At 42.3% G+C, this 23885-nt stretch overlaps 1 pseudogene; it reads left to right on the plus strand.

The window, feature by feature from the left end:
• Nucleotides 1-1869: 1869 nt before the first annotated feature.
• Ces2c-ps1 (carboxylesterase 2C, pseudogene 1) lies at nucleotides 1870-9445 on the plus strand (annotated as a pseudogene).
• Nucleotides 9446-23885: the final 14440 nt, after the last annotated feature.

Below are 23885 nucleotides of genomic sequence, written 5' to 3' on the forward strand. Positions count from 1 at the left end.
TAATTTGGAGCCAAGGTCAAGTTCCAGTTGTACTAAAAGCTGTCTGACACTGATAGCCACAACACTTCCTCCAAGGAGTCAGACTGGACTGGATATTGGCTCCTGATCATTCATTCATTGATATATCCTGTCGGGGTTCTTTGTAATTCTGAAACTTCTATTTTTAGATTTGTTTATCAGCTTTATCATAGGTTGACCCCAGTGTTGGAGCTATTAAGGCCCTATTAAATACTGGTCATGTGGATAAAAATGAGATTGATCAGGGTGCGGTAAGAGAACGTTCTCGCAATTATGATGACCTGAGTTCTGCCTTGAGATTGACAGGGTGGAAAGACTTAATACAAATTATCCTCTCACCTTCATATAAACCATATATGGCCTAGGAGCATCCATACACACACACATGTCCACGAGCAAAATAAAGGCAAACAAAATTATTTGTTAAATGGACGAGTGACTGTGAAGTTGATCTTGGCAGGAGCTGAGCACTGGAGGAGACACCTCATAATAGTGGAGAGAACAGGGGCTATGGACTCTAAAAGTGACAGGATTTCAGTGTGTTTTCTTGAAAAAATGTGACCTAATAGGGAGAGCATCATGCAGATCCTAAGATAATTGTAGGGACCAGGGACCCTGAAAGCAAGCTCAGCAAACTGAGTCTTCAAAGCAAAGGTGTCTTGAGAATGCAGGTCGCACTCAAAGCTCCTGCATTTGCCCATCTCTTATGTGACATCTTACTGTGACCTTCTCATGGAAGCCATCTGGCCTCTCCTGTTACAGCTCTCTACACAGGTGAAGGGACAGGGTTCCTGGTATCCCAGATGAGCTCCAGAATTCATGCTGTGCTTTTCCATAAGGACAAAGACAGAACAGAAACAGCAGAGGTGACTTTGCCCTGACTCCTGGCCATTGGCTCCTATCACTTTTCTCTAATCACTTCTCTTACAATAAGAACTTTGATCGACCACAGGTTCCCCACCTACTTGTTTTGGTTTAAATACCTGCCTGAACAAGACTCACACATTCTGCTTCCCACTGGTGAAACGTGGTCTTCCTAGCTGCACAGACTCCGGCCTGAGAGCTGATCATACCACAGAACCAACTGCACAGCTGGCTGAATGCTGTGCTCTTTGGGCTCCTGCTTCTTGTTCATGTGCAGGGTAAGGCTAACTAAACTGGCATTAGGGAATGACTGGAGTCAGAGCTGCCAAGTTCTGCCTGTCAGAGCTGAGCTTCTGAGAAGAAAGGCATGGAAGGTAGGGGCTGATGGAAATGATACATAGTGTTTCTTAACCTGTGAGTCATGCCCATTGAAACCCCATATTTCTTATGGTATTAGAACCATCCAGTCCATACGTTTATTTTTATTACAACTTCCTAACTATAATGTTACCCTTGATTGGTTTCTCAGTTCTTAAGAGCATCAGAAATATGTCATTTCCAATGGCCATGACCCACAAGTTGGGGACTGGTGCAATAGATAAAAATATGAGAAATGTGCCTACCACTTCCCTGACAAAAGCACACATATTTTGTGGACCCACCAGCATGAGACAGTCAGAGACACCTAAGTTCATTCTATACTGAAGAGACAGCTTACTACTAGAAGCTCTAGAGAGAATAGCAGACAGTTCAAGGAAAAATGTGGAGGTATTTTCCCCTCTTCAGTGTCTGGCTATGACTGTAGCTACTACTGAACTTTGTATAACAGTGACAATAATCATGACTTCATGTGGTCAAACGACTCTGAGTCTGTGACCACTTTGGTCAGAGAAATGCTCTGGTACCCTTCAAATGGGTAGTAGGAAAGGTTCTTGGGCCTGAAGGATAGGGTAACTCTCACATTCATACCCCACAGGTGAACTTTGAGGCCCTGGGTTCCCTTCTCCTGTGCCCTGGTGACAATGAGATGGGAATATCACAACATGCTGGCAGCTGATTATAGAAAACTAACCCTGAGCCATCTCCCTTCAGGTCAGGACTCACTGGAGTCCAGCCCCATCAGGACCACACACACTGGCCAGGTCCAAGGCAAGCTCATCCATGTGAAGGACACTAAAGCTAGTGTCCACACCTTCCTGGGAATTCCCTTTGCCAAGCCTCCTGTAGGACCACTGCGCTTTGCACCTCCTGAGGACCCTGAGCCTTGGAGTGGTGTGAGAGATGGGACCTCACAGCTGGCCATGTAAGTTCTGGGACTCAGGGGATTTCAGGCACTGGGGAAAACTGTGCTCTGAGCTTTGGACCAGGCTGAAATGTCTCCTCCCTCTCAGCTACACAGAAGTTTTTTTCTCTTTGTGGATAAGTGCCCCATGTGTTTTTCTGGAAATGTGCTAAGGCTTAGTAGAACAACTGGGCCAGGCTTCTGGGTCAGAGCTTGGCACTCATGGGGAACTAGATGCAGGTACTACTTTTTCCATTAATTTGTTTATTCACATGACATCACAATCCCAGTCCCCCCTCTCCTCCAAGTCCTCCCGTATATAGCCCCTCTTTCATCTTCCTCCCCTTCACCTCTAAGAACAGGGAGATCCCTCACAATGAAGCAACACACCCTGGTACCTCATGTCACTTCAGGACTATGCTTGTCCTCTCCTACTGAGGCCAGACAAGCTATCCCAGTTAGGGAAATAGGATCCAGACACAGGCAACAAAGTCAAGGTAAGCCTCTGCTTTCATTGTTGAGGACCCACTTGAAGACCAAGGTGCACATCTTCTACAAATGTGCAAGGGGCCTAGGTCCAGCCCGTGTATGCTCTTTGGTTGATGGTTCAGTCTCTAAGAGTCCCCAAGTTTCCAGGTTAGTTGGCACTGTGTGTTTTCTTGTGGAGTCCCTATCCTCTCTGGGTTCCTCAACTCTTCCCCCACCTCTTCCACAAGACTTCCCAAACTCCATTTAATGTTTACTGTGGGTCTCTGCATCTGTTTTGGTCAGTTGCTGGGTAAAGTCTCTCAGAGGACAGTTATGCTAGGTTCCTGTCTGTGAATTCAAGCTGTCAGAAACAAGCATAGCCTGAAGCTCCAAGGAGGAAGGCAGACCTGCCACATGTCTGAACAGATCTTCTGAGGACAGACAGCTCAGACCATTCCCCATAGATTGGCAGGGGTTGTCTGTCTCACAAGGGAAATCTGTTTATCCAGGCCAGCAGTGACTACTATAGATGTCAACAATGTCTTCACATGTTGTTTCATTGTGACAAGGCTTTGACCAACAAAGAGGCATAAAGGACTCACATTGTGTCCCTGTGAATCTAATACCTCTGCAGACACTGTTTATTGTTTCCACTGGCCACACACAGACCTTTGTGGAGATGTGACTGAGTGGCACATTCATCAAAGTTGAGTTCACAGTGGTCTCCAATGAATCCAAGTGCATAGTCATTGAAGTGAACCCCAAGAGTATTCTGACATGTGATACCATGTAGACATGACTGGGATCCACAGAATTTCGAACTCCCAGTTTATACCGGAATACTCTTAAGGATGGACATGTGTGTATCTTTCTATATATTGAGGCATACAGAACCATTCATGCAGGGATAAGAAACATTTATCCACCTTCGAGTCACAATGCCTGTCTTGATATTCATATACACAGAAGCAGGAATAACCATTGATTCCATCCAGGCACAAGACCCCATTGTGGCAAGGTCTGAAAGCACTCTCATTCTGATCTGTCTCCTGAAAACCTTCCAGCATCTCCAGCAGGGCAGATATAGACCTGCTGTTTGGGGTTTGTGTGACAGGTGCCTCCGTGTTGGCAGGCATTCCTCCCACAGGAATCAGTGGCCGTTTCCCAGGTCAGCTCGCTCTATCTATGATGATATTGAACTGCAGACACTCTTGAGAACAGAGATAAAATTGTTCACAGATGGGGCTGGGGATTTGGCTCAGTGGTAGAGCGCTTACCTAGGAAGCGCAAGGCCCTGGGTTCGGTCCCCAGCTCCAAAAAAAAGAACCAAAAAAAAAATTGTTCACAGATTCAAATTAAGTCCCGTGTCCTCTGCCTCAGTAGGAGGTATCTCCAGGCATGAGTTAATGTTACCTATTAGGCATCAATCTCTCCTGAAGCCAGGAGAATACACTTCAGGTCCTGAGGAGTGTAATAGTGATCAATACTTGCTAACTCCACCCTCATGGTCACTGTGACAACCTATGTGCCATTGACAAGGGAACAAGTATATGTAATTAATTTCCTCTGGAGCACTTTAGGCAAGAGAAGTTCCCTGAGAGTCTGTACATGCAATGACTACTCCCTACCCTTTAGGGCAACATTGTCCATTGAATCTTCTAGAGACTGTGAGTCCAACATTCCAATATTGGAGAGTTTGTTTTCTGTTGCTGTAATAAAGTACTGACAAATGCAACTTAGGGGAGAAGGCTACTATTAGAGGCTCCAGATTTCAATCCATCACTGGGGGAAACCCAGTGGAACAAAACTACAGGAGCTGCTCACATCACAGCCGTGTCCAGGAACAGAGACTAGAAAATGCTAGCATGTCTGCTAATGCTTGGCTCACTTTTCTCATACAATTGCATGAATGTCACTACAGACAGCCAATATTTCCATAAAATGTTTGTCACAGACTCAGAAAGATAAAAAGTCAGTCTCCACAGGACTGGCGGCCTCCCCAAAAATTTGGCTCCAATGCAGATTTCACAGGTCCTGTCGCCTTTTCATTGGTTGGAAAGGACATAGAGAGAGAATATGCATTCACAGGCACCATAGGGAGCAGCAGCTGAATGTGGTTGAAATAAAATCTGCAGGCTCATATTGGGTATTGATTGCCATTCATGTCGTGGAATATCTGTCTGCTCTTTTCATCAGGTGTCTGCAAAATCTTGAACTACTGTACCCAGAGGGAATGAAGGAGATGAAAGTGAACCTGTTTCCCTTCTCTATGTCTGAGGACTGCCTGTATCTCAACATCTATGTGCCAGCCCATGCCCAAGAGGGCTCTAACCTGCCTGTGAGTGTCAGGCTGTGGCCAGCTTAGGGAGAGGGCATTTTGTCAAGACGATTAGAAGAGACAAAAGCAACCCGAGTTCCATTGCAGGGCGGACCCTGATGAAAATCTTAGCTTATTTGGGTCAAAGAAGGCCATCTCAGCCACACAACGCAGCTGAAACCTGAGTATGGGACACAGAGCACTGGAGCACTGAGCTATCAAAGGCTCTTTGATAAAACCAGAAATCATTCTACAACTTGTGCTCTGCAGAACCACTTAGGGGCTCAAGACCTCAACACTGAAGTCACCCAAACATATACTTTTGGATTATCTGTTTAGACCATGACAGTTGGTGATCCTTTCCATTTTCAATCTGGAGAGAGAACCATAGAGACACTCCTCTTTGTTCCACTGTGAAAAGCCTGAGTAATGATGACATCACTCTGTACAAAGAGGCATTAATTCAAAGTGCAACACATGTTAGGAATGGGGAGTAGAAATACACTAGTGTGAATACTAGAGAGCTCTGGCTATGACCAAAGCCCTGAAGTCCTGAAGATTTTTATGTATTTCTGTAGCTGCACATACTCTAGTAAGCAGACCAGAGAGCTTTAATAGTCTAGGAGCTTCCTAGTGTCTCTTTTGACTTCTCCAGGTGATGGTGTAGATCCATGGTGGTGGGCTGGTTGCAGGCATGACTTCCATGTATGTTGGATCTACACTGGTAGCGACTGAGGATGTAGTGGTGGTCACTATTCAATATCGTGTTGGTGTTTTGGGCTTCTTCAGGTGAGTCTGTGGCTGGGGTGGACAATGGTTGCTGATCACAACCTAGACATCCCTTTGATCCATGTATCTTCCACTTCTCAGCACTGGAGACCAGCATGCCAGAGGCAACTGGGGATACCTGAACCAAGTGGCTGCCCTACGCTGGGTCCAGCAGAACATCGCCCACTTTGGTGGCAATCCTAACCGTGTCACAATTTTTGGCTAATCTTCAGGTGGCACAAGTGTGTCTTCACATGTTGTGTCCCCCATGTCTCAAGGGCTCTTCCATGGTGCCATCATGGAAAGTGGTGCCTTACCGTATCTCCAACACCTCTGAGACAGTCTCTACTGTAAGTGCTCTCAGCCCTGCTGCCTCAGCCTTTATACTCTGGTACTCTAGTGTTCTGTTCATTGGGGAAATCAAGGACCACAGAAAATAGCTTCTTCCTAATCATTTCAGAGAAATTCAGGGGTTAGCATATACTTACCTCTACTTCATACTGAGTGACTATGTTATAGTCCTTGAAGCTTCTGTCATTGGCAAAATAAGTAAGCATCTGCGTGGGAGCTGCTACATTGATTTTTAAGAGTGCTTGGAGTGCAAGCCTGAAGACATAATTTCAAATACCCAGAATCCCCTAAGGGCTAGAGATAGTAACACCTAATGGTGTTCCTCTGCTGAGGTGGGAGCCAGAGAGGAGAGAATCTCTGAATGCTCACAGACCAGCTTAGGTAGTATAGGCAGCCAAAATGAAAAGACACCCTGTTAAATAAGAGGGGCAGGAAGACTGATATTTTCTACTCTAACCTTCATGTACAATACTCAACAGACTTACTCCTTTCCTCATATATAAAATAAAAAAGGCCAATGGAAAAAACAAAACTACCCTAACAAAAAGAACAGTTATGCAGGTAGAAAAGGTCAGGCTTCCTGGCTGTCATCTTTGAGCAATAGGACAATGGGAACATTTATTTATTCCGATCCACGCAACACACACTATATATAGTGTGGAAATTAGGCACAACAGCATCAGCTTGGAATTGAGAACTCATCTCCATACTTGTTCCTTTTGCAGACGGTGTCCAAGCTCTATGAATGTGAGGCCATGGACTCAGAGGCCCTGGTGCACTGCCTGAGAGGCAAAAGTGAAGCAGAGATTCTGGCTATTAACAAGGTTGGGAGAATTGTGTGTTTGGGAGAACGTGGTCTACAGGATGTGGGATTCTGAACCAAATACCTCATCTTTATGCCTTTGTGTTCTTTCAGTTCTGTGTGCAAAATGAATATCAAGATAGACTTATCTAAGTGTAGATTCTCTTCCAGGGTGAGCAGATCACACTGAAACAAGTGAGAAATGAGAAAACAGGGAGGTAACTCAGTGGACATCAGGATATTTATTTTATTAACCTTCAGCATTGACCTTTAATGCTACTCAGGTCTTCAGACTGATACCTGCTGTGGTGGATGGAGAGTTCCTACCCAGGCATCCCAAAGAGTTGTTGGCATCTGAGGATGTTCACCCTGTCCCCAGCATCATTGGTGTCAACAATGGTGAATATGGTTGGACCATCCCCAGGGTGAGGCACAGTTCCAATTATCTGGGAACCTGGAAGCTCATATGCTAAGCAGATGTATTGATGGAAATGCAATACATCTTTAATCCAAGTCCATCATACCCCACACTTAAGACTGTTTTCTGCCTCCCAGCTCACAGGCTCTGCTCAGACAATAAAGGAGATAACCAGAGAGAATATGAAGGCTGTTCTGAAAAATACAACAGCAGGACTGGTGAGATATTTCTGGTCCTGTCCTAATAGTCTGATCCCTAATATCTCTATTATATTTCTCTATTAATAAAATAGCATCACTATTAATAAAATTCAGTATATGTGTATGATTTGGTATGGGATTACCTCAGATCATGAACCCTTTTACCTATACCCTATGTCATCCCCAGCACCATTCTCCTAATACTGAAGGCAGTTGCCTACCTAACCCACAATATTCCAACTTCATTCTTCCTGATCTCCATGGTATAGTTGCTGCCTCGTAACTGTAGTGACCTGCTAATGGAAGAGTACATGGGGGACACTGAAGATCCCCAGACCCTCCAAGCACAGTTCACAGAGATGATGGAAGACTTCATCTTTGCAAACCCTGCTCTCCAAGTAGCACATTTTCAAAGTGAGCACATCTGTTTCAAGGCTTAGGGGAGAGGCTCAGAGATAGGAGTCATGGGTGAACACTGTGGAATGCTGTGGTGCTCAGATCTCCTCATGTCTAGTTTAAGTAGTGAGATCTGGGTACAGAGGAGAAAATGTGTTGCAGATACCCTATTGACTTAATAAAACCACTCAGCTAGGAAAGCCATGAGCACTGATGAGTCAAGGACTTTTCCATAGCTAGTGCTCCTGCCTGGGGCTCCCTCTCTCATCTAACTTTCGTGATTCCAGGTAACTTTTTATCAAGGTATCTTGTCACCCCACTTGAATCAGAAAAAAATTTCAGGTGAGAGGCCACTATGTCACTCTTTGTTCCACCTCCAGGTTTCCATGCTCCTGTCTACTTCTATGAGTTCCAACATCAATCTAGCTTCTTCAAGGGTATCAGGTCACCCCATATGAAGGCTGACCATGCTGATGAAGTTCCTTTTGTTTTTGGGTGCATGCTCTTTGGAATGAAACGGGAGTCTTCATTTTTGTTGTTGTTGTTGTTGTTGTTGTTGTTGTTGTTGTTGTTGTTGTTTTAACTGAATGAGGTTCAAGATGACTTTCTGGATGACTGCTGAGCTCTCAATCCATTTGAGAATATCTAGTTCTAGGCAAGGACAAAATCAAATGTATACCAAATCATGGCCAAATAATCTATAACCAGTTTAGAATCTGTACCCTTCCCAGTCTAGCCTGTGGTGGAGGATCGGACAGCACATTGGGGCAGGAATTCACTTAGAGGCTTGCGTGGGTCTTGGCCACTGGATAATGAAGAAGTGAGGCAGTAAAACAATAGTTTGGGGTCCACCAAGAGTTGGGATTGTGAGTGTTGCATGTAGTAGCATACACTGGGATTTTTGTCTTTCTCATGACTTCAGTTGTAATCACTGAAGAGGAGGAGCTGCTGAACCAGAGGATAATGAAGTACTGGGCCAACTTTGCAAGAAATGGGTGAGAACACACTTCTTTCCCAACATGCCAGTTGTGTGTTTTTATCTATGGCTCAATTTTAGATGGTGACTTTCTTAGACTACATGAATCTTTGTTCACATGATGGAGTCTTCTCTACCAATAGCCCATTTATACAAATATCTTGCAGTTGTCAGTACTGGCCATCTCACTGATGGGCTAAAGTGCTGTGGTAGTATTTTTTAGATCTTGCCTCTTAGAATGAGACATAAAAGAGCTCATGTAGTCTTCCTCCACATGAAGCAGAAACTAGCGAGTGACACTTGTCTGTGCATATCACAATAACTTCCCATCAGTCCTCTTAACCCCTGTCCTTCTTGTTCCACTGCCATGACCCAAAACAGGGGATCAGGCTTTGGACCAGAGTGATCTCACCCTTCTTTGCTTGATGGCATTTCCACAGGAATCCCAACAGCGAGGGTCTACCCTACTGGCCCATGCTGAACCAAGACAAGCAGTATATGCAGCTGGACATCCAGACTGCTGTGGGCTGAGCACTAAAGTCCACAAGGCTGAAGTTCTGGACCAAGACTCTGCCCCAAAAGATTCAAGAGTTAAATAGATCTGAAAATATGCACAAAGATATGTAGTGCCCTAGGTGAGGAATGGTTTGTGGGGTTGTATGCTGAGGTAGTCAGCTTCAAGTTCCCAAATTATATTGAGATTCCTGAGTTGATTCTAATATTCACATAACCTCCATACTTGTCTGTTTTTTTAATTTACCACAAATTTTCTTCATGTGACTCTTTATCAAGTTGCATCATCTTTGGTTAGACCCACTCAATTAGTGCTTCCATAACTGTGTGTTTGTGAGCCCCACAATGCCCCATCTCCTTTCACAGATCACTGGAACTAGTTCCCTTTATTCTTGCTTTCTTAATTTCTCATCCTCACTCTCCTTTTCTCTATGATCTCTTTGAGTGTGAGGCCAGAGATGGGAGGGACTGTGAGAGTCAGCCTAATGTAAGAGTGTTTTTGAGGTATACCCAAACCCCAGTGATTTCTTCCTGAGTTTAGAAAGAGTAGGACTGCTTCTCCCCCACCCTCTACACACACACCCTGTGGCCTCATGAGGTCATGTCCTGCAGGACTTGGAATTCTTCCTTATGTACCCAGGTCCCAGGCTATAATATAATCTAACCCCAAAGACCCCTACCCTCTCTCTAATGGTTTAATTATCCTTTGTCCCCCCCCCAATTAAATCAAGCTGTCTTCCAAAAGTTGTTTCCTGAGATTCTGTTCTAGATACAGTCATGCTACCTGAGGTCGCTCCACCTATAGCCATTGCTGTCTTGCTTCCCTTCTCAGATTTCAATGGCCATGATTGTGGGCAGGCCAAGCAGTGAGGGGCAAGGAGTGGAGATTCCACCCTACGTGTTCTTATCACCTCACAGTGTCCAACTCAATATGTGTTAACTCTCCTGCCTTTCTGTGGTGCACAATAACATTACAAGTTCCTGTGTTAACCCCCCTTTTCAAGATTTATGCACTCCTGTAATGATAGTTCCCCAGGTTTATGTCTATGATCCAGAAGAACTTGCTTTACAGGTGGGAGGGGAACGAAAGAGGGAGGTTTTGGGTCTTCTTGGACTGTCTCTCATAATCTCACTGAGGGTTATGGGAACCACTGGAACAGCCCCCATTCAAAGACACTATCTGGCTGTTGACTTCCAGGATAAGTTTGACCAGGCCATGGTCTCCACCTTTGACAGCCTCCAGTCCTTTCAACTTTAGATAACCTCCATTGTGGGGATTCCCTTACAAGACAGGAGAGCTCTCAACCTGTGACAGCTGAGCAAAGAGGAACTTGTGTTGTCCTAGGGGAGAAATGCTGTTTCTATGTTAAAGACTCTGGGCTAGTTGAACAAAACATACAGGCATTTAAGAATCTCCCACTACATTTCTGAGCCTGTTATGATCTGAGTACCTCCAGAAGTAGCTTGTCTTCTTCCCCTCTGTCTTAGTCAGGGTTTCTATTCTTGCACAAACATCATGACCAAGGAGCAAGTTGGGGAGGAAAGAGTTTATTCAGCTTACACATTCACATAGCTGTTCATCACCAAAGGGAGTCAGGACTGGAATTCACATAGGGCAGGAAGCAGGAGATGCGGAGGCCGTGAAGAGATGTTACTTACTGACTTGCTCCCTCTGGCTTCCTCAGCTTGCTTTCTTATAGAACCTAAGACTACCAGCCCAGGGATGGAACCACCCACAAGGGGCCCTCCCCACTCCCTTGATCACTAATTGAGAAAATGCCTCAATGCTGAATCTTATGGAGGCATTTCCTCAACTGAGGCTCCTTTCTCTGTGATAATTCCAATCTGTGTCAAGTTGACACATAAAATCAGCCAGTACACCCTCCTTCACTTCATACTGGCCATTGGGACCTTCCTCCTCCTAGATTCCTATTTCATAATTTCTAAAACAGCAACTCACCAACATTGACAAAATCACTAACAACTGGGTTCTTGTTAAATAACAAACCATTCCCCAACTAGAAGCTGACAACTATGAAGATACATTATCTTTATGAAATGCAAGTGGAGAGATATAGAGTCAGGGAGCCATGGGATCTAGGGATCTGGTCCCAAATAAGAGTGGAGTTGAGGCATACTCAAACCCCAGAATCCTGACCCTGAGATCAGCCTGAATAGTACTGATTCCCCCCTGCCCCTGTCCTGCATGTCCTTATGAACACCTCCTTATGCCTCCACCCTTGCCATGCAGAGGATGCTACACATACAGGTAGCCAGGTTTCATGGGGAAATTCCTCCTGATGCAAAAGAAGGACCAGGGTCCCAGCCAATAATGTACTCTTGCCCCGAAGATCCCTACCCACTATCCAAAGGTTTAAATAGCCTTTGTTTCTCCCATTAAATCAAGCTGTTCTCACTGAAGCTGTCTCCCAAGAGTCTGTTCTCATGAGGTCAGGCTACCTGAGGTCCCCCCCACCTTAGGACATTGCACTTCACTTCCCCTCTCAGGATCACAATGTGAGGGACATGGAATGGAGCCTGAATGACATTTAAGTAAAGCAGAAGTTTTGGAGAATGCTGATATGTGTTTTCTAGAGAACCCGTATCACATGGGTGGCCATGTCAAAAATCACATGCCTTCTCTCATCAAGTTCATATTTTTGGAGACCATGCATAAGGTCTCTAACAAGTTTGCTGTGTGTGCTACTTGACTCAAAAATTATATCTTTTGTTTTAAAAAAGATGGGATAATTAATAGTTCTCATGAGCCAGGCCTCTAATAGGCCTCACTCTTACTAATATCCCATAGGAGCCCAAGTTTCAATATAGACAAATGATTCATAGGTGCTTTCAAAACACAACATATTGAGATTCCCATGTCAATTACTGGAGTTGAAAACATCTTAAAGTGTCTCTACCTATTGTGTTTGTAGATTTAATGTCACCTACAGCTTAATTTAAGATATCTGTCCATTCTTGGATATTGATTTATTTTTTCCACCCTTCCCATCACCAAACCTCATTCATCTAATCTGCTCCAAAGTAATTACTGGCATAATTTTATATATGAAGTAAGTTCGGGTTATATCATCTCCTCAAGTCTTGGACATTGTGTGTGCATGTGCGTGTGCATGTGTGTGTGTGTGTGTGTGTGTGTGTGTATGCCTTTGTGTGCCTGGGGTGCTTATGCATTCATTCATGTACATGTTGTGTGTGTGTGTATATGTGTATGTATGTAGTTTTGGGTGTTCTTTATGGTTATGTTGTATGTATATGTCAGTGCGCATGCGTGCATGCTTTCATACATTTTGGGCATGTGTATGTGGCTTTGTGTGTGTGTGTGTGTGTGTGTGTGTGTGTGTGTGTGTGCATCTCCATGTGTGCATGAGATGCATTTGTGTGCCTTAGTGTATGTGTTTGTGTGTGCGTGTGTGTGTGTGTGTGCATCTCCATGTGTGCATGAGATGCATTTGTGTGCCTTGGTGTATGTGTTTGTGTGTGTGTGTGTCTGGAAGAACTAGGTTGGTACTTTGTGTCTTCTGAAGTTTATCCTTACTTCCAAGGGTTCTGAGGACATGCTAAGGCCCATATTTGTAAGATCACAGCATATTTATGAGAGTGTTTTACTATGGGCTGAGTCCTAGTAGCACATGGGGGTCAGAAGGTTTCCACATATGTAATAGAGATTGCTGTTCCCTGTCTGTATGGGGTATCCTCTGACTTCCACAGTTTCCCTGCAACCTCCTGGCCCCTGTGATAACCCCTGTTGTCTTGAAGGTCCATATACATGACTTTCATTCTTATCTCTTTCCCACTACTAAGCATTTTTGGTCTTTCTAATAAATAACCCCTCTTTTACTTTATGTCATTACACAAAGGTGTGAATTTGTGCTCAAGCTGTTTGAAACTATAGAACAAATACAATCTTTTTTTTTTATTTGTTTCTTTTTTTAATTTTTTTTTTTTTTATTAACTTGAGTATTTCTTATATACATTTCAAGTGTTATTCCCTTTCCCGGTTTCCGGACAAACATCACCCTCCCCCCTCCCCTTCCTTATGGGTGTTCCCCTCCCAAACCTCCCCCCATTGCCACCCTCCCCGCATAGTCTAGTTCACTGGGGGTTCAGTCTTAGCAGGACCCAGGGCTTCCCCTTCCACTGGTGCTCTTACTAGGATATTCATTGCTACCTATGGGGACAGAGTCCAGGGTCAGTCCATGTATAGTGTTTAGGTAGTGGCTTAGTCCCTGGAAGCTCTGGTTGCTTGACATTGTTGTACTTTTGGGGTCTCGAGCACCTTCAAGCTCTTCCAGTTCTTTCTCTGATTCCTTCAACGGGGGACCTATTCTCAGTTCAGTGGTTTGCTGCTGGCATTCGCCTCTGTATTTGCTGTATTCTGGCTGTGTCTCTCAGGAGCGATCTACATCCGGCTCCTGTCGGTCTGCACTTCTTTGCTTCATCCATCTTGTCTAATTGGGTGGCTGTATATGTATGGGCCACCTGTGGGGCAGGCTCTGAATGGGTGTTCCTTCAGTCTCTGTTTTAATCTTTGCCTCTCCCTTCCCTGCCAAGGGTATTCTTGTTCCCCTTTTAAAGAAGGAGTGAAGCATTCACATTTTGATCATCCGTCTTGAGTTTCCTTTGTTCTAGGGATCTAGGGTAAATCAAGCATTTGGGCTAATAGCCACTTATCAATGAGTGCATACCATGTATGTCTTTCTGTGAGTGGGTTAGCTCACTCAGGATGATATTTTCCAGTTCCAACCATTTGCCTACGAATTTCATAAACTCGTTGTTTTTGATAGCTGAGTAATATTCCATTGTGTAGATGTACCACATTTTCTGTATCCATTCCTCTGTTGAAGGGCATCTGGGTTCTTTCCAGTTTCTGGCTATTATAAATAAGGCTGCGATGAACATAGTGGAGCACGTGTCTCTTTTATATGTTGAGGCATCTTTTGGGTATATGCCCAAGAGAGGTATGGCTGGATCCTCAGGCAGTTCAATGTCCAATTTTCTGAGGAACCTCCAGACTGATTTCCAGAATGGTTTTACCAGTCTGCAATCCCACCAACAATGGAGGAGTGTTCCTCTTTCTCCACATCCTCGCCAGCATCTGCTGTCACCTGAGTTTTTGATCTTAGCCATTCTCACTGGTGTGAGGTGAAATCTCAGGGTTGTTTTGATTTGCATTTCCCTTATGACTAAAGATGTTGAACATTTCTTTAGGTGTTTCTCAGCCATTCGGCATTCCTCAGCTGTGAATTCTTTGTTTAGCTCTGAACCCCATTTTTTAATAGGGTTATTTGTTTCCCTGCGGTCTAACTTCTTGAGTTCTTTGTATATTTTGGATATAAGGCCTCTATCTGTTATAGGATTGGTAAAGATCTTTTCCCAATCTGTTGGTTGCCGTTTTGTCCTAACCACAGTGTCCTTTGCCTTACAGAAGCTTTGCAGTTTTATGAGATCCCATTTGTCGATTCTTGATCTTAGAGCATAAGCCATTGGTGTTTTGTTCAGGAAATTTTTTCCAGTGCCCGTGTGTTCCAGATGCTTCCCTAGTTTTTCTTCTATTAGTTTGAGTGTGTCTGGTTTGATGTGGAGGTCCTTGATCCACTTGGACTTAAGCTTTGTACAGGGTGATAAGCATGGATCGATCTGCATTCTTCTACATGTTGCCCTCCAGTTGAACCAGCACCATTTGCTGAAAATGCTATCTTTTTTCCATTGGATGGTTTTGGCTCCTTTGTCAAAAATCAAGTGACCATAGGTGTGTGGGTTCATTTCTGGGTCTTCAATTCTATTCCATTGGTCTATCTGTCTGTCTCTGTACCAATACCATGCAGTTTTTATCACTATTGCTCTGTAATACTGCTTGAGTTCAGGGATAGTGATTCCCCCTGAAGTCCTCTTATTGTTGAGGATAGCTTTAGCTATCCTGGGTTTTTTGTTATTCCAGATGAATTTGCAAATTGTTCTGTCTAACTCTTTGAAGAATTGGATTGGTATTTTGATGGGGATTGCATTGAATCTGTAGATTGCTTTTGGTAAAATGGCCATTTTTACCATATTAATCCTGCCAATCCATGAGCATGGGAGATCTTTCCATCTTCTGAGGTCTTCTTCAATTTCTTTCCTCAGTGTCTTGAAGTTCTTATTGTACAGATCTTTTACTTGCTTGGTTAAAGTCACACCGAGGTACTTTATATTATTTGGGTCTATTATGAAGGGTGTCGTTTCCATAATTTCTTTCTCGGCTTGTTTCTCTTTTGTATAGAGGAAGGCAACTGATTTATTTGAGTTAATTTTATACCCAGCCACTTTGCTGAAGTTGTTTATCAGCTTTAGTAGTTCTCTGGTGGAACTTTTGGGATCACTTAAATATACTATCATGTCGTCTGCAAATAGTGATATTTTGACCTCTTCTTTTCCGATCTGTATCCCTTTGATCTCCTTTTGTTGTCTGATTGCTCTGGCTAGAACTTCAAGAACTATATTGAATAAGTAGGGAGAGAGTGGGCAGCCTTGTCTAGTCCCTGATTTTAGTGGGATTGCTTCAAGTTTCTCTCCATTTAGTTTAATGTTAGCAACTGGTTTGCTGTATATGGCTTTTACTATGTTTAGGTATGGGCCTTGAATTCCTATTCTTTCCAGGACTTTTATCATGAAGGGGTGTTGAATTTTGTCAAATGCTTTCTCAGCATCTAATGAAATGATCATGTGGTTCTGTTCTTTCAGTTTGTTTATATGGTGGATCACGTTGATGGTTTTCCTTATATTAAACCATCCCTGCATGCCTGGGATGAAGCCTACTTGATCATGGTGGATGATTGTTTTGATGTGCTCTTGAATTCGGTTTGCCAGAATTTTATTGAGTATTTTTGCGTCGATATTCATAAGGGAAATTGGTCTGAAGTTCTCTTTCTTTGTTGTGTCTTTGTGTGGTTTAGGTATAAGAGTAATTGTGGCTTCGTAGAAGGAATTCGGTAGGGCTCCATCTGTTTCAATTTTGTGGAATAGTTTGGATAATATTGGTATGAGGTCTTCTATGAAGGTTTGATAGAATTCTGCACTAAACCCGTCTGGACCTGGGCTCTTTTTGGTTGGGAGACCTTTAATGACTGCTTCTATTTCCTTAGGAGTTATGGGGTTGTTTAACTGGTTTATCTGTTCCTGATTTAACTTCGATACCTGGTATCTGTCTAGGAAATTGTCCATTTCCTGAAGATTTTCAAGTTTTGTTGAATATAGGTTTTTATAGTAAGATCTGATGATTTTTTGAATTTCCTCTGAATCTGTAGTTATGTCTCCCTTTTCATTTCTGATTTTGTTAATTTGGACACACTCTCTGTGTCCTCTCGTTAGTCTGGCTAAGGGTTTATCTATCTTGTTGATTTTCTCAAAGAACCAACTTTTGGTTCTGTTGATTCTTTCTATGGTCCTTTTTGTTTCTACTTGGTTGATTTCAGCTCTGAGTTTGATTATTTCCTGCCTTCTACTCATCCTGGGTGTATTTGCTTCTTTTTGTTCTAGAGCTTTTAGGTGTGCTGTCAAGCTGCTGACATATGCTCTTTCCTGTTTCTTTCTGCAGGCACTCAGCGCTATGAGTTTTCCTCTTAGCACAGCTTTCATTGTGTCCCATAAGTTTGGGTATGTTGTACCTTCATTTTCATTAAATTCTAAAAAGTTTTTAATTTCTTTCTTTATTTCTTCCTTGACCAGGTTATCATTGAGTAGAACATTGTTCAATTTCCACGTATATGTGGGCATTCTTCCCTTATTGTTATTGAAGACCAGTTTTAGGCCGTGGTGGTCCGATAGCACGCATGGGATTATTTCTATCTTTCTGTACCTGTTGAGGCCCGTTTCTTGACCAATTATATGGTCAATTTTGGAGAAAGTACCATGAGGAGCTGAGAAGAAGGTATATCCTTTTGCTTTAGGGTAGGATGTTCTATAAATATCCGTTAAACCTCCCGTCACATAATTGTCAAAACACCAAACACACAAAATAAAGAAAGAATATTAAAAGCAGTAAGGGAAAAAGGTCAAGTAACATATAAAGGGAGACCTATCAGAATCACACCAGACTTCTCGCCAGAAACTATGAAGGCCAGAAGATCCTGGACTGATGTTATACAGACCCTAAGAGAACACAAATGCCAGCCCAGATTACTGTATCCAGCAAAACTCTCAATTAACATTGATGGAGAAACCAAGATATTCCATGACAAAACCAAATTTACACAATATCTTTCTAAAATCCAGCACTACAAAGGATAATAAATGGTAAAGCCCAACATAAGGAGGCAAGCTATACCCTAGAAGAAGCAAGAAACTAATCGTCTTGGCAACAAAACAAAGAGAATGAAAGCACACAAACATAACCTCACATCAAATATGAATATAACGGGAAGCAATAATCACTATTCCTTAATATCTCTCAATATCAATGGCCTCAACTCCCCAATAAAAAGACATAGATTAACAAACTGGATACGCAACGAGGACCCTGCATTCTGCTGCCTACAGGAAACACACCTCAGAGACAAAGACAGACACTACCTCAGAGTGAAAGGCTGGAAAACAACTTTCCAAGCAAATGGTCAGAAGAAGCAAGCTGGAGTAGCCATTCTAATATCAAATAAAATCAATTTCCAACTAAAAGTCATCAAAAAAGATAAGGAAGGACACTTCATATTCATCAAAGGAAAAATCAACCAAGATGAACTCTCAATCCTAAATATCTATGCCCCAAATACAAGGGCACCTACATATGTAAAAGAAACCTTACTAAAGCTCAAAACACACATTGCACCTCACACAATAATAGTGGGAGATTTCAACACCCCACTCTCATCAATGGACAGATCATGGAAACAGAAATTAAACAGTGATGTAGACAGACTAAGAGAAGTCATGAGCCAAATGGACTTAACGGATATTTATAGAACATTCTATCCTAAAGCAAAAGGATATACCTTCTTCTCAGCTCCTCATGGTACTTTCTCCAAAATTGACCATATAATTGGTCAAAAAACGGGCCTCAACAGGTACAGAAAGATAGAAATAATCCCATGCGTGCTATCGGACCACCACGGCCTAAAACTGGTCTTCAATAACAATAAGGGAAGAATGCCCACATATACGTGGAAATTGAACAATGCTCTACTCAATGATAACCTGGTCAAGGAAGAAATAAAGAAAGAAATTAAAAACTTTTTAGAATTTAATGAAAATGAAGATACAACATACTCAAACTTATGGGACACAATGAAAGCTGTGCTAAGAGGAAAACTCATAGCGCTGAGTGCCTGCAGAAAGAAACAGGAAAGAGCATATGTCAGCAGCTTGACAGCACACCTAAAAGCTCTAGAACAAAAAGAAGCAAATACACCCAGGAGGAGTAGAAGGCAGGAAATAATCAAACTCAGAGCTGAAATCAACCAAGTAGAAACAAAAAGGACCATAGAAAGAATCAACAGAACCAAAAGTTGGTTCTTTGAGAAAATCAACAAGATAGATAAACCCTTAGCCAGACTAACGAGAGGACACAGAGAGTGTGTCCAAATTAACAAAATCAGAAATGAAAAGGGAGACATAACTACAGATTCGGAGGAAATTCAAAAAATCATCAGATCTTACTATAAAAACCTATATTCAACAAAATTTGAAAATCTTCAGGAAATGGACAATTTCCTAGACAGATACCAGGTATCGAAGTTAAATCAGGAACAGATAAACCAGTTAAACAACCCCATAACTCCTAAGGAAATAGAAGCAGTCATTAAAGGTCTCCCAACCAAAAAGAGCCCAGGTCCAGACGGGTTTAGTGCAGAATTCTATCAAACCTTCATAGAAGACCTCATACCAATATTATCCAAACTATTCCACAAAATTGAAACAGATGGAGCCCTACCGAATTCCTTCTACGAAGCCACAATTACTCTTATACCTAAACCACACAAAGACACAACAAAGAAAGAGAACTTCAGACCAATTTCCCTTATGAATATCGACGCAAAAATACTCAATAAAATTCTGGCAAACCGAATTCAAGAGCACATCAAAACAATCATCCACCATGATCAAGTAGGCTTCATCCCAGGCATGCAGGGATGGTTTAATATACGGAAAACCATCAACGTGATCCGTTATATAAACAAACTGAAAGAACAGAACCACATGATCATTTCATTAGATGCTGAGAAAGCATTTGACAAAATTCAACACCCCTTCATGATAAAAGTCCTGGAAAGAATAGGAATTCAAGGCCCATACCTAAACATAGTAAAAGCCATATACAGCAAACCAGTTGCTAACATTAAACTAAATGGAGAGAAACTTGAAGCAATCCCACTAAAATCAGGGACTAGACAAGGCTGCCCACTCTCTCCCTACTTATTCAATATAGTTCTTGAAGTTCTAGCCAGAGCAATCAGACAACAAAAGGAGATCAAAGGGATACAGATCGGAAAAGAAGAGGTCAAAATATCACTATTTGCAGATGACATGATAGTATATTTAAGTGATCCCAAAAGTTCCACCAGAGAACTACTAAAGCTGATAAACAACTTCAGCAAAGTGGCTGGGTATAAAATTAACTCAAATAAATCAGTTGCCTTCCTCTATACAAAAGAGAAACAAGCCGAGAAAGAAATTAGGGAAACGACACCCTTCATAATAGACCCAAATAATATAAAGTACCTCGGTGTGACTTTAACCAAGCAAGTAAAAGATCTGTACAATAAGAACTTCAAGACACTGAGGAAAGAAATTGAAGAAGACCTCAGAAGATGGAAAGATCTCCCATGCTCATGGATTGGCAGGATTAATATGGTAAAAATGGCCATTTTACCAAAAGCAATCTACAGATTCAATGCAATCCCCATCAAAATACCAATCCAATTCTTCAAAGAGTTAGACAGAACAATTTGCAAATTCATCTGGAATAACAAAAAACCCAGGATAGCTAAAGCTATCCTCAACAATAAAAGGACTTCAGGGGGAATCACTATCCCTGAACTCAAGCAGTATTACAGAGCAATAGTGATAAAAACTGCATGGTATTGGTACAGAGACAGACAGATAGACCAATGGAATAGAATTGAAGACCCAGAAATGAACCCACACACCTATGGTCACTTGATTTTTGACAAAGGAGCCAAAACCATCCAATGGAAAAAAGATAGTATTTTCAGCAAATGGTGCTGGTTCAACTGGAGGGCAACATGTAGAAGAATGCAGATCGATCCATCCTTATCACCCTGTACAAAGCTTAAGTCCAAGTGGATCAAGGACCTCCACATCAAACCAGACACACTCAAACTAATAGAAGAAAAACTAGGGAAGCATCTGGAACACATGGGCACTGGAGAAAATTTCCTGAACAAAACACCAATGGCTTATGCTCTAAGATCAAGAATCGACAAATGGGATCTCATAAAACTGCAAAGCTTCTGTAAGGCAAAGGACACTGTGGTTAGGACAAAACGGCAACCAACAGATTGGGAAAAGATCTTTACCAATCCTACAACAGATAGAGGCCTTATATCCAAAATATACAAAGAACTCAAGAAGTTAGACCGCAGGGAAACAAATAACCCTATTAAAAAATGGGGTTCAGAGCTAAACAAAGAATTCACAGCTGAGGAATGCCGAATGGCTGAGAAACACCTAAAGAAATGTTCAACATCTTTAGTCATAAGGGAAATGCAAATCAAAACAACCCTGAGATTTCACCTCACACCAGTGCGATTGGCTAAGATCAAAAACTCAGATGACAGCAGATGCTGGCGAGGATGTGGAGAAAGAGGAACACTCCTCCATTGTTGGTGGGATTGCAGACTGGTAAAACCATTCTGGAAATCAGTCTGGAGGTTCCTCAGAAAATTGGACATTGAACTGCCTGATGATCCAGCTATACCTCTCTTGGGCATATACCCAAAAGATGCCTCAACATATAAAAGAGACACGTGCTCCACTATGTTCATCGCAGCCTTATTTATAATAGCCAGAAGCTGGAAAGAACCCAGATGCCCTTCAACAGAGGAATGGATACAGAAAATGTGGTACATCTACACAATGGAATATTACTCAGCTATCAAAAACAACGAGTTTATGAAATTCGTAGGCAAATGGTTGGAACTGGAAAATATCATCCTGAGTGAGCTAACCCAATCACAGAAAGACATACATGGTATGCACTCATTGATAAGTGGCTATTAGCCCAAATGCTTGATTTACCCTAGATCCCTAGAACAAAGGAAACTCAAGACGGATGATCAAAATGTGAATGCTTCACTCCTTCTTTAAATGAGGAAAAAGAATACCCTTGGCAGGGAAGGGAGAGGCAAAGATTAAAACAGAGACTGAAGGAACACCCATTCAGAGCCTGCCCCACATGTGGCCCATACATATACAGCTACCCAATTAGACAAGATGGATGAAGCAAAGAAGTGCAGACCGACAGGAGCCGGATGTAGATCGCTCCTGAGAGACACAGCCAGAATACAGCAAATATAGAGGCGAATGCCAGCAGCAAACCACTGAACTGAGAATAGGTCCCCTATTGAAGGAATCAGAGAAAGAACTGGAAGAGCTTGAAGGGGCTCGAGACCCCAAAAGTACAACAATGCCAAGCAACCAGAGCTTCCAGGGACTAAGCCACTACCTAAAGACTATACATGGACTGACCCTGGACTCTGACCCCATAGGTAGCAATGAATATCCTAGTAAGAGCACCAGTGGAAGGGGAAGCCCTGGGTCCTGCTAAGACTGAACCCACAGTGAACTAGTCTATGGGGGGAGGGCGGCAATGGGGGGAGGGTTGGGAGGGGAACACCCATAAGGAAGGGGAGGGGGGAGGGGGATGTTTGCCCGGAAACCGGGAAAGGGAATAACACTCGAAATGTATATAAGAAATACTCAAGTTAATAAAAATAAAAAAATAAATAAATAAATAAATATCCGTTAAGTCCATTTGGCTCATGACTTCTCTTAGTCTGTCTACATCTCTGTTTAATTTCTGTTTCCATGATCTGTCCATTGATGAGAGTGGGGTGTTGAAATCTCCCACTATTATTGTGTGAGGTGCAATGTGTGTTTTGAGCTTTAGTAAGGTTTCTTTTACATATGTAGGTGCCCTTGTATTTGGGGCATAGATATTTAGGATTGAGACTTCATCTTGGTTGATTTTTCCTTTGATGAATATGAAGTGTCCTTCCTTATCTTTTTTGATGACTTTTAGTTGAAAACTGATTTTATTTGATATTAGAATGGCTACTCCAGCTTGCTTCTTCTGACCATTTGCTTGGAAAATTGTTTTCCAGCCTTTCACTCTGAGGTAATGTCTGTCTTTGTCTCTGAGGTGTGTTTCCTGTAGGCAGGAGAATGCAGGGTCCTCGTTGCGTATCCAGTTTGTTAATCTATGTCTTTTTATTGGGGAGTTGAGGCCATTGATATTGAGAGATATTAAGGAATAGTGATTATTGCTTCCCGTTATATTCATATTTGGCAGTGAGGTTATGATTGTGTGCTTTCATTCTCTTTGTTTTGTTGCCAAGATGATTAGTTTCTTGCTTCTAGGGTATAGCTTGCCTCCTTATGTTGGGCTTTACCCTTTATTATCCTTTGTAGTGCTGGATTTGTAGAAAGATATTGTGTAAATTTGGTTTTGTCATGGAATATCTTGGTTTCTCCATCTATGTTAATTGAGAGTTTTGCAGGATACAGTAACCTGGGCTGGCATTTGTGTTCTCTTAGGGTCTGTATGACATCTGTCCAGGATCTTCTGGCCTTCATAGTTTCTGGCGAAAAGTCTGGTGTGATTCTGATAGGTCTGCCTTTATATGTTACTTGACCTTTTTCCCTTACTGCTTTTAATATTCTTTCTTTATTTTGTGCGTTTGGTGTTTTGACAATTATGTGACGGGAGGTCTTTCTTTTCTGGTCCAATCTATTTGGAGTTCTGTAGGCTTCTTGTATGCCTATGGGTATCTCTTTTTTTAGGTTAGGGAAGTTTTCTTCTATGATTTTGTTGAAGATATTTACTGGTCCTTTGAGCTGGGAGTCTTCACTCTCTTCTATACCTATTATCCTTAGGTTTGATCTTCTCATTGAGTCCTGGATTTCCTGTATGTTTTGGACCAGTAGCTTTTTCTGCTTTACATTATCTTTGACAGTTGAGTCAATGATTTCTATGGAATCTTCTGCTCCCGAGATTCTCTCTTCCATCTCTTGAATTCTGTTGGTGAAGCTTGTATCTACAGCTCCTTGTCTTTTCTTTTGATTTTCTATGTCCAGGGTTGTTTCCATGTGTTCTTTCTTGATTGCTTCTATTTCCATTTTTAATTCCTTCAACTGTTTGATTGTGTTTTCCTGGAATTCTTTCAGGGATTTTTGCGATTCCTCTCTGTAGGCTTCTACTTGTTCTCTAAGGGAGTTCTTTATGTCTTTCTTGAAGTCCTCCAGCATCATGATCAAATATGATTTTGAAACTAGGTCTTGCTTT

This window comes from Rattus norvegicus, chromosome 1 (assembly GCF_036323735.1).
Source record: "Rattus norvegicus strain BN/NHsdMcwi chromosome 1, GRCr8, whole genome shotgun sequence".
Classification (NCBI taxonomy): Eukaryota; Metazoa; Chordata; class Mammalia; order Rodentia; family Muridae; genus Rattus; species Rattus norvegicus.